Source organism: Cetorhinus maximus, chromosome 1, assembly GCF_964194155.1.
Source record: "Cetorhinus maximus chromosome 1, sCetMax3.hap1.1, whole genome shotgun sequence".
Lineage (NCBI taxonomy): Eukaryota > Metazoa > Chordata > Chondrichthyes > Lamniformes > Cetorhinidae > Cetorhinus > Cetorhinus maximus.
This window is the reverse complement of record NC_135879.1, coordinates 63462792-63474794: the sequence shown is the minus strand read 5'-3', so window position 1 is coordinate 63474794 and position 12003 is coordinate 63462792. Positions and strand designations below refer to the sequence as shown.

The 12003-nt window shown below is 42.0% G+C and overlaps 1 protein-coding gene across 2 annotated transcripts in view; it reads left to right on the top strand.

Moving 5' to 3' along the window:
• gatb (glutamyl-tRNA(Gln) amidotransferase, subunit B) overlaps positions 1-12003 on the top strand; it is a 91399-nt gene that overhangs the window by 66036 nt on the left and 13360 nt on the right. Inside the window, exon 11 of one of the 2 annotated variants that reach the window (XR_013576529.1) lies at positions 250-412. The exons of the other annotated variant lie outside the window; for it this stretch is intronic. The gene's annotated coding sequence lies outside the window, so the exon portion shown is untranslated. The remainder of the gene's footprint in view (positions 1-249; positions 413-12003) is intronic. 2 annotated transcript variants of the gene reach the window in all.

The following is a 12003-nucleotide window of genomic DNA, read 5'->3' as shown; positions in this document are numbered from 1 at the left end:
AAAGTACAGTAAATCAGTGCAGATAAAGTTGTTTTTAACCAGCAGTATTTTACTAACAACTATATCCTTAGTTAACTTGTTGCAGAGGTAATTTAGAATTTGAAAAATGGTTAAATGATGCAATAAAACTGGGAGCTGTTAAATTTGCCTGTATTCTGAATTTTTTTTTTAGAAAAGCTACACCTCTGAAAAGCCAATATTGGTAATGTAAAAATGTGTTGCTCTCTTTATAATTATTTCCACTTACAGGTTTTCTTCATGGTATACTTAGGGAACAGTTGCTGTCTGAACACAAAAAATAGAAAAACCAACAAAGGAAAAAGAAACAAAATGTGGGCAGAGGTTACAGCCTGAAGTTGCTGAGCTCAATGTTCAGTCCTGAGGGCTGTAAAGTGCCCAATCGAAAGATGAGGTGCTGTTCCTTGAGCTTACATTGAGCTTCAGTGAAACATTGCAGGAGGCTGAGGACAGATAGATCAGAGTGGGAACAAGGTAGAGAATTAAAATGAGGTGATTGGCAGCTTGGGGTCATAGTTGTGGAGGGAATGGTGGTGTTCTGCAAAACGGTCATCCAGCCTGCATTTGGTCTCTCCACTATAAAGGGTTATAGTATAAGCTGGATGGGAGAAGGCATTATCTGAAATGAAGTAAAATATTGAAATGTTTCAAACTACGGAGCTAATGTGAGTAACCTATTACAAACCTAGACTCCTATGTAAACACAGAACTGATATTTGTAAAATCTGTATTAAGAAAATAAGAACAGGAGTAGGCCATGTAGCCCCTTGAGCCTGTTCCAATGTTATCATGGCTAATCTGTGATATAACTCCATACTATATGTTTCTCTTTGCCCTGCATTCCTTAAGGTCATTGGTTAACAAAAAAACTCAACCTTAGTTTTGAATTTACCAATTGATCTAGGATCAGTTATTGTTTGCAAAAAAAAAATTGCAGACTTCTTTCACTCTTTGCATGAAGAGGTGTTTCCGAATTTCACTCCTGAAAGGTCTGGCTCTAATCATTAGGCTTTACCCCTAGTTCTAGGTTCCCAACCAGTGGAAATATTTCTCCCTACTTACCCAAACTATTCCCCTTAATAACTTGAAAACTTTGATCAAATCACCCCCTGACCTTCTAAATTCCAGGAACTACAATCCTAGTTTGTTTAATTATTCATTATAGCTTAAAACTTGAGAGTCCGGATATCATTCTAGTAAATCTACGCTGCACTCCTTCCAAAGACAACATACCCTACTTAAGATATAGAGTCCAGAACTGCTCAGAGTACTGAGTAAAGAAATGCTCAGATGTGGTCTAACCAGAGATTTATTTGGCTGAAGCATGATTTCTTCCTCCCTGTATTCTAGTTCTCTAGATATAAAGGCTAGCAGTCCATTAACTACCTTCATTATTTTCTGTGCCTGTTCATTTCAATCATCTCTGTACTTGGGCCCCCAAGTCTCTCTGGACTGCCATTGTTTCTAGTTTTTCATAATTTACAAAGTACCCTGTTCTATTCTTTTTTGGTCCACATTTAGCTAATTGAAAACTATTTGCCACAGTTTTATCCATTCACTTAACTTATCAATATTATTTTGTAGTTTTACACTTCCAGCCACACCTGCTTACGATGGGGTCTGTCTTTGTGCCATCAGCAAAGTTGGATATGCAGCTTTCTAGCCCATCATAAGTCATTAATGAATATAGTGATTAACTGAGGCCCCAACAGAGACCCTAGTGGAACATAAGTCACATCCTGCCAATTAGTATACCTGCCTATTTTCCCTACCCTCTGATTCTTGCAGCTCAGCCAATTACCCAACCAGGTCAATAATTTGCCTTTAACTCCATGAGCCTCAACTTAAGTTAACAGTCTCTTATGTGGGGTTTTAACAAATGCCTTCTGGAATGCCTTCCACAGACTTCTCTTGTTCACTAGTTTAGTCACGTATTCGAAAATTCAATCCGATTCACCAGGTATGACATGCCCTTTACAAATCCATGCTGGTAATCTGTGATCAGCTGCAAGCAGTGTTTGGCCACACTATCATTAATTATAGACTCTAGCAATTTCCTGGCTCCCATCTATCCCTGACTTTCTATTTTGCTTCACCTGCTCCACCCTTCTTAAACAGTATAAAATCCATCACATTTCTACTTTTTAGCTCTGAAGAAGGGTCATACAGACTTGAAACGTTAACTCTGTTTGTTTCTCTCTGTACAGATGCTGCAAGGCCTGTTTTTTCAGCATTTTCTGTTTTTATTTCAGATTTCCAGCACCTGCAGTATTTTGCTTTTATTGTAGCATGCCCCCTACTGGTTCTAGGATCTACTGTTGCAGAAAACTATCCTGGATACACTCAAGAAATCCACTACCTTTCTGATGCACTAGTCTGCTTATCCTAATCTATGTAAAAGTTATAATCCACTGTTAAACCAACTCTACCTTTGCTACATGCTCGTCTAATCTCTCTGTTTATCCAAACTCACTCAACGGCTAACAGGCCTATATACAACTCCCACTAAGGTCTTAAATCCTTTTCTATTACTTAATTTTATAGTCTCTTGTTTCAGTAGGAGTGAAAAAAGGAAGTATGAAAAGAAGCTTGATATCAAAAACAACACAAAAGATTTTTACAATTACATTGGGAAAATGATTTAAGACTGTAGAGGGGGTTGTGTATAGGCCCCCTGGTAACAGTTGTGAAGTGGTAGTTTGTATAAATGCTGAGTTTAGACAAACATAGCAAAGGCAATGTGGTTTTAATGGGGTATTTTAGCTTTCATATAGATTGGGTTAAGCAGACTAGCACATTAACCTACTTGATAATATCATCTCAGTACTGATTTAAATTAGTTTACTTACAATATATCAACACAAATCATATTGCTAATTTACAGGTAATTCAGAGTGCATTCATAGATAGTAATGCGTTACTTCACAATGTATATTTCTATTTCACAACTTAAGAAACCAACAATGCCACCGTATTCGCTGTACTTTTCTGAGCCTTTGCTTACTTTATCTACTTTTATAAATGGTATTGTACATATATACTGAGTGCTTCTTAATTTGTGTTTTATATAATTGTTTAAATTTTATTCTGGATTACATGTGGAGGAAACCGGATGTGGGGTTTGTACATTGGAAATCAGAATCAGCAGCATACACTGAGGAAACTAGTGGCGTTAATTTAACTGATACTGAATCAAAGTCTAGTGAATAGTTTCAGGTAAATGAAGTTTCAGTACAGCTCCAATTAAGTTTGTATCAGCTCTATTTTATAACTAAAATCTGTTGCTAGATGAGAGAGTTTTTTTTTCCATTGTGTATTTCTGTACACTGTCACAAATTATTTTAATATTTACAGTATTACAACGAAAAAGTACTTGTAGATACTGTCTGGTAGTGGCAGTGATGGAACCTTTCATCCAGCTGGTTATATATTTAAATCTTTAGCCTACAACAGTTGAACAAGATTCGTCTGTGTTAAGTTGAATTTCTACATAATGAATGCCGATGGGAGTTTGCCTTTTTTGCAGAGTCCAATGTTATTGCTTAGTTGCTTTTGAGTAGCATATTTGGATTTTTGAGTTGTCTTGATGGTATTGTTATGAAATCCATTGATTCTATGTCTGTGTGGTACGTAAGCTTGTAGTCTGTGGAAATTGTAACATTTAAGGTAAAGGCTGTGTCGTTGCTTGTTACATTTCTTCCTGCCTCTTGGAGTGTTGTGATAGGTCACCAGATCAGTTCAAGGGTCAGTGAATAGCAACTCTTGAACAGCCAGGGGAGGTGGTGGCGTAGTGGTATTGTCACTGGACTGGTAATCCAGAGACCTGCTCTGGGGACCCAAGTTCAAATCCTGCCACAGCAGATGATGGAACTTGAATTCAATAAAAATCTGAAACGATTGTCATAAAAACCTACCTGGTTCACTAATATCCTTGAAGGAAATCTGCCTTCCTCACCTACATATGACGCCAGACCTACAGTAAATGTAAAAAGTCAATAAAAAGGAATGAAAACGGACGGGCCACCCGACATTAACCAAGGCACTCAGGAAAATTACAGTTACCAGAGAAGTGGTACTGAGTAAACTGTTGGAGCTGCGGGCTGACAAGTGCCCAGGGTCCTGATGGACTTCATCCTAGGGTCTTAAAAGAAGAGAGAGTTGATGCATTGGTTTTAATTTTTCGAAACTCCCTAGATTTGGGAAAGGTTCCATTAGATTGGAAGATTCAAAAAGAGAGGGGGACAGAAAGTGGAAAAACTACAGGCCAGTTAGCTTAACATCTGTCAAAGGGAAAATGTTAGAAGCTATTATTACAGAATCTCACAGTGCAGAAGAGGCCCTTCGGCCCATCAAGTCTGCACTGACACATGAGAAACATCTGACCTACCTACCTAATCCCATTTACCAGCACTTGGCCCATAGCCTTGAATGTTATGACGTGCCAAGTGCTCATCCAGGTACTTTTTAAAGGATGTGAGGCAACCCGCCTCCACCACCCTCCCATGTGAGGCAACCCGCCTCCACCACCCTCCCAGGCAGTGCATTCCAGACCGTCACCACCCTCTGGGTAAAAATGTTTTTCCTCACATCCCCCCTAAACCTCCCCCTCACCTTGAACTTATGTCCCCTCGTGACTGACCCTTCAACTAAGGGGAACAGCTGCTCCCTATCCACCTTGTCCATGCCCCTCATAATCTTGTACACCTCCATCAGGTCGCCCCTCAGCTTCTCTGCTCCAATGAAAACAACCCAAGTCTATCCAACCTCTCTTCATAACTTAAATGTTTCATCCCAGGCAACATCTTGGTGAATCTCCTCAGCACCCCCTCCAGTGCAATCACATCCTTCCTATAATGTGGTGACCAGAACTGCGCACAGTACTCCAGCTGTGGCCTCACCAAGGTTCTGTACAACTCCAACATGACCTCCTTACTTTTGTAATCTATGCCTCGATTGGTAAAGGCAAGTGTCCCATATGCCTTTTTCACCACCCCACTAACATGCCCCTCTGCCTTCAGAGATCTTTTTTACCCAGAGGGTGGTGGCAGTCTGGAATGCACTGCCTGGGAGGGTGGTGGAGGCAGGTTGCCTCACATCCTTTAAAAAGTACCTGGATGAGCACTTGACACGTCATAACATGAAGAGATATTAAAGGGCACTTGGATAAGTTCAAGCAATCAGGCAGAGTCAGCATGGTTTTGTGAACTTGTTGGAGTTCTTTGAGAAAGTAACATGCTGTGGATAAAGGGGAACCGATGGATGTACTGTACTTAGATTTCCAGAAGGCATTTAATAAAATGCCACATCAAAAGTTATTGCAGAAAATGAAGGGTCATGGTGTAGGGGGCAACATATTGGCATGGATAGAAGATTGACTGGCTAACAGGAAGCAGAGAGTAGGCATAAATGGGCTTGTTTCAGGTTGGCAAGATGTAACGAGTAGTGTGCCACAGGGATCAGTGCTGGGACCTCAACTGTTTACCAACTGTTTACAATTTATATAAACGACTTGGATGAAGGGATGGATGGGATGGTTGCCAAATTTGCTGATGACACAAGGATAGGAAAGTAATTTGTGAAGAAGACACAAAGAGGCTACAAAAAGATAAAGATAGGTTAAGTGAATGGGTAAAATCTGGCAAATGGAGTATAATGTGGGAAGATGTGAAATTGTCCATTTTGGCAGGAAGAATAAAAGAGACGTATTATCTAAATGGTGAGAAATTGCAGAGCTCTGAGGTACAGAGGGGCCTAGGTGTTTTAGTATATGAATCGCAGAAGGTTAGTATGCAGGTACAGCAGGTAATTAGGAAAGCTAATAGAATGTTATCGTTTGTTGCAAGGGGAATTGAATATAAAAGTAGGTAAGTTATGTTTCAGTTATACAGAGCACTAGTGAGACCAGATCTGGAGTACTATGTGCAGAATTGGTTGCCTTATTTAAGGAAGAATGTAAATGCTTTGGAAGCAATTCAGAGAAGGTTTACCAGACTATTACCTGGAATAAGCGGGTTATCTTATGAGGAAAGGTTGGACAGGCTAGGCTTGTATCCGCTGGAGTTTAGAAGAGTAAGAGGTGACTTGATTGAAACATATGAGATCCTGAGGGGTCTTGACAGGGTGGATGTGGAGAGGATGTTTCCTCTTCTTGGAGAATCTAGAATTATGGGTTACTCTTTAAATATAAGGGGTCACCCATTTAAAACAGAGATGAGGCAAAATTTTTTCTGAGGGTTGAGTGTCTTTAGAACTCTCTTCCTGAAAAGGTGGTGGAAGCAGAGTCTTTGAATATTTTTAAGGCAGGGATGGATAAGTTCTTGATGAGCAAGAGGGTGATAGTTATCGGGGGTAGGCAGGATGCAGATTTGAGATTACTATCAGATCAGCCATGACCTTATTAAATGGCGGAGCAGGCTCAAAGGGCTGAATGGCCTACTCCAGCTCCTTGGTCGTATGATCGTAACATCTGGGGCTTGTGCCTAAATTGGGAGAGCTGTCTCAGAGTTGTGAAGCAAAAGCCTGACATAGTCATATTCACAAAATCATACCTTACAGATCATGTACCAGACACCACCATCACCAACCACCAGCAGAGGTGGCAGCACTGTGGTATACAGTCGGGAGAGAGTTGCCCTGGGAGTCCTCAACATCGACTCCAGCCCCTATGAAGTCTCATGGCATCAGGTCAAACATGGACAAAGAAACCTCCTGCTGATTACCACTTATTGTGCCCCCCCCCCCTCCCCAGCTGATGATTCAGTACTCCTCCATGTTGAACACCACTTAGAGGAAGCACTGAGGGTGGCAAGGGCACAGAGAGCACTCTTGGTGGGGGACTTCAATGTCCATCACCAAGAGTGGCTCGGTAGCACCACCATAAACTGAGCTGGCTGAGTCCTAAATGATATAGTTGCTGGGCTGGGCCTGCGGCAGGTGGTGAGGGAACCAACAAGAGGGAGAAATATACTTGACCTCATCCTCACCAGCCTGCCTGCCACAGATCCATCTGTCCATGACAGTATCAGGAGGAGTGACCATCGCACAGTCCTTGTGGAGACGAAGTCCCGTCTTCACATTGAGGGTAACCTCCATTGTGTTGTGTGGCACCACCACCATGCTAAATAGGATAGATTTCGAACAGATCTAGCAATTCAAGACTGGGCATCCATGAGACGTCGTGGGCCATTAGGGGCAGCAGAATTGTACTCAACCACAATTTGTAAACTCATGGCCTGGCATATCTCGTTCTCTACCATTCCCACCAAGCCAGGGGGTCAACCCTGATTCAATAGAGAGTGCAGGAGCAGCACCAGGCATACCTAAAAATGAGGTGTCAACCTGGTGAAGCTACAGCACAAGAATACTTGCATGCCAAACAGCATAAGCAGCAAGTGATAGACAGAGCTAAGAGATTCCACTACCAACGAAGCAGATCTAAGCTGCACAGTCCTGCCACATCCAGTTGTGAATGGTGGTGGACAATTAAACAACTCACTGGAGGAGGAGGCTCCACAAATATCCCCATCCTCAACAATGGAGGATCCCAGCACATAAGTGCAAAAGATCAGGCTGAAGCATTCACAAGAGTGGATGATCCATCTCGGCCTTCTCCGGAGCTCCCCAGCATCACGGATGCCAGTCTTCAGCCAGTTCAATTCATTCCACATGATATCAAGAAACAGCTGACGGCACTGGATACTGCAAAGGCTATGAGCCCTGACAATATTCCAGCAAGAGTACTGAAGACTTGTGCTCCAGAACTTGCCATGCCCCTTGCCAGGCTGTTTCAGTACAGCTATAAACACTGGCACCTACCCGGCAATGTGGAAAATTGCCCAGGTATGTCCTATATACAAAGCAGGGCAAATCGAACCCGGCCAGTTACTGCCCCACCAGTCTATTCTCAATCATTAGTAAAGTGATAGAAGGGGTCAGCAACAGTGCTGTCAAGTGGCACATGCACACCAGTAACCTGCTCACTGATGCTCAGTTTGGATTCCACCAAGCCTCTGACCTCATTACAGCCTTGGTTCAAACATGGACAAAAGAGCTGATCTCCAGAGGTGAGGTGAGAGTGACTGCCCTTGACATCAAGGCAGCATTTGACCAAGTGTGGCATCAAGGAGCTTTAGCAATACTGGAGTCAATGGGAATCAGGGGGACAACTCTCCACTGTTTGGAGTCAAATGTAGCACAAAGGAAGATGGTTGTGGTTGTTGGAGGTCAATCATCTCAGTCCCAGGACATCACTGCAGGAGTTTCTCAGGGTAATGCCCTAGGCCCAATCATCTTCAGCTGCTTCATCAATGACCTTCCTTCCATCATAAGGTCAGAAGTGGGGATGTTCGCTGATAATTGCACAATATTCAGCACGACTCCTCAGATACTGAAGCAGGCCATGTCCAAATACAGCAAGCCCTGGACAATATCCAGACTTGGGCTGACAAGTGGCAAGTAACATTTGCACCACACAAGTGCCAGGCAATGACCATCTCCAGGAGAGAACCTAACCATCACCCCTTGACATTCAATGGAATTACCATCGCTGAATCCCCGTTATCAACATCCTGGGGGTTACCATTGACTAGAAACTGAACTGGACTAGCCATATAAATACTGTGGCTACAAGGGCAGATCAGAGGCTAGGAATCCTGCAGCGAGTAACTCACCTCCTAACTCCGCAAAGCCTGTCCACCATCTACAAGGCACAAGTCAGGAGCGGCAGCTCCAACAACACTTAAGAAGCTTGACACCATCCAGGGCAAAACAGCCTGCTTGATTGGCACCCCTTCCACAAACATTCACTCCCTCCACCACTGACAAACAGTGGCAGCAATATGTACCATCTACAAGGTACCCTTTAGAAACTCACCAAGGCTTCTTAGGCAGCACCTTCCAAATCCACGACCACTACCATCTAGAAGGACAAGGGCAGCAGATGCATGGCAGCACCATCCCCTCCAAGCCACTCACCGTCCTGACTTGTAAATGTATCGCCGTTTCTTGACTGTCACCAAGTCAAAATCTTGGAACTCTCTCCCTAACAGCACTGTGGGTGTACCTACACCTACATTGCCTAGCCAGCAATGCCCACATTCCGTAAATGAATAAAAAGTCACTCAGCCAGCCAGCAGGTGTTGTAGACAACTGGGACCTCTCCCTGTCCCCCTCCCTTAAGTTAAAAAACATGAAAAGGGCTGCAGTTAGCAGACTTTAAGTGAAGTGTGCCTAAGAGAAGCCCAGAAATCCAAGAAGGCAGCCGTAGGTTGGTGACTCCTTGCTGCGGGCTGTTGGGGTAGAGATACCCCTTGGAGCAGTCGTGTTCTGCTTGGCACAGCCAAAAAGCTGAAATTGTACTTGTGAGCTTATGTTTGAGTGTACTCGGAAATCTGGAGGACGGAACCTCGGAAGGCTAGATTGAAAGCCTGCAAGGTGGGCCGTCGTTGAAGCTGTCGAGTTGGAGCAACGTTTGGAGAGAATTCAGAGGTGAGATCTTTGTAGATGAAGATTGGAAACCCTTGTGAGAAGGACGACGTTTCAGTGAGATTGGTTGGCTCACAATGTGACCGGTGTCTGTGTAGGTTGTGGAGAAATCCGTAGAATCTGTTTTGGTCGCATTTGGTATTTATTGGGCAGTGTGGTGTGTTTGACCACAATTTCCCCTTTACATCACATGTACCTCATACTTGCCCTGAATATTAGAGTATAAGATAGATATTGTAAATTGTTTTATCTTTCTGAACTTGTATGGTAAAGTTTATTTTTGTTTGTTCAGAACCCGTTGAACCTTGTGGCTTTATTCACTTTGTAAGCGTCATGGATCTTAAATTTTGTCTGCTTTAAACAAAGCATTATTGGCCCCTAACCAGATCTCCCCCACAACCCGGGGCCTGGCCAAGGATCATAAGAGTATTTAAATTGTGAATTAAGAGAATAAAAAGTTTTTGCAGTGTTACCACTTAGGATTTTTATAAATTTGAGCAATGTCAATCATTAAGAAGCATAGAAAAGTTTTGGCACAGAAGAAGGTCATGCAGCTCATTGTGTCTGTGCCAGCTGAAAAAGTCTGATCCAGCCTAATCCAACTTTCCAGCTCCTGGTTATGAGACTTATAGTTTACAGGACTTAAAATAATTTTTTAATAATGTAGTGAAAGTTTCAATCTCTATCACCCTTTCAGTGTGTTACACACCCCACCACCCTCGGGGTGAAAGATTTCTCTGCCAAGTATTTTAAATCGGTACCCCCCCCGCCCCCCCCACCCCTGCTGAGTTATTGACCTCTCTGCTAAGGGAAATATACCCTAGCTATCCACTCTATCTTGGCCCCTCATTATTTTGTACATGTCAATTAAATCTCACCTCAGCCTCTGCTGCCAATCAAGAATTACTTGGACAAAACAAGTTTCCTAGTTCCTTTATTCTTTTACATTGTGTTCTTAAATAAAAATATTCCCCTCAATACCAACAGGACAGCAGGATTTTTAAAAAATTGTTTTTAAATTAATCCTTTTTTTGTAAATAATTTCTTTAAGGGATGCTATCAATGGGATTTGTAATTCGGGAGAAATTTGGATTAGAATTAGGAGAAATACCCAAGAAACCAGGATTAAAACAGATGGACCTGAAATCTTAGTGTCACAAAGGAGGTTTTTCTTGGTAAAATTGCAAAAATCACTTTAAATATACTGTGTGTGTAATTCCAAATCGTAACATACTATTTTCTTTGGGGCTATTACAAAGGAGCTTGATGGGTAAGGTAGTGGATGTGGTGCACTTGGAAGTTCAGGAAAACCTTTGATACAGTTAACTTAGATCATCTGGTACTGAAAGTTGAGAAAGCAGAGATCAGTGGAAATATTCTGTGATGGAAATGGAATTAGTTGACCAATGGAACCCCTCTGTAGTGGTACAGGGATTGTCTGATACCAGTTCAGACCCACAAGAGACTGTTTTGGTACCTAATCTTTATAAAATAATCTGGAACTAGGAATCACAAGTGCAGTGGCTACATTTGCAGTTGAAACAAAGCTCCTGAAGGTGGTTGACTCCAAAACTGATCAGGATAAGCTATGGGAGGATATGGATTTACCTGTGAATTGTACAGACACATGATAGATGAATTTCATAAAGAATTGCAGAATGCTTCACGTGGGACAAAAAATCGAGTAAGGACCTTACATAAGTATAATTTTTTGCCATATGGAAAATAAGAGAGACCTAGCACTTCGAATTCCAGTGATTGGTGACAGTGAGTAAAGCAAAGAAGGTGTTGGAGATGTTACAAAAGGCCAATACTGAGTCAAAATAAAGCTTTGGTGTGACTGCACTGAGTATTTTGTAAAGGTGTGATAGTCACAGTACAAAATGGATTTTAATGCTATTGAAAGGGATACTGAAAAGATACAGAAGTGAATGACAGAATAATTGAGGGTAGGAGGAATTGGAATATGAGAAGCAAATTGTGTAAATTGGGCAATATTGTCAGTGAATATTTTACCCCTGAAAATTCAGCGACAAAGGTCAGGCAGGCCGTGAACCGCAGTCCGCTCTGACTGTGTCCTGCATTCTGTTTGTTCTTGACTTGGCAAAATGTAGCAACCTTTTGAGTAAAAACTGGAGGCATAACATGATAATATCCTTTTGTAAGTGTACCTCCTATTGGTTAGTCTCAACAGTAGCATTGGTAATGGGGAAGCTGTGCCCTCACTGATGAAGAAGGCTGCATCCCTTATTCTATTCTGCCTTGTAGTTTTACATAAGAAAAAGTTTGAATTTTTTGGAAGTGAAGAATGGTTGTTTCACAGAAAGTGATAATTTACTAAGTCAGGATCTTTGTTTTCAACATGATATGGAAAGGCTGGGTGAAAATCAGAATAAATTGTGCATGTTAAACAAACTTAAAAACAAATTGTTTTAATGGCCATCTTCTGCAGTGCTGGTGGTTTCTCCTGTTGATGTAGAGATGGAAAATGTGATTGCAGAA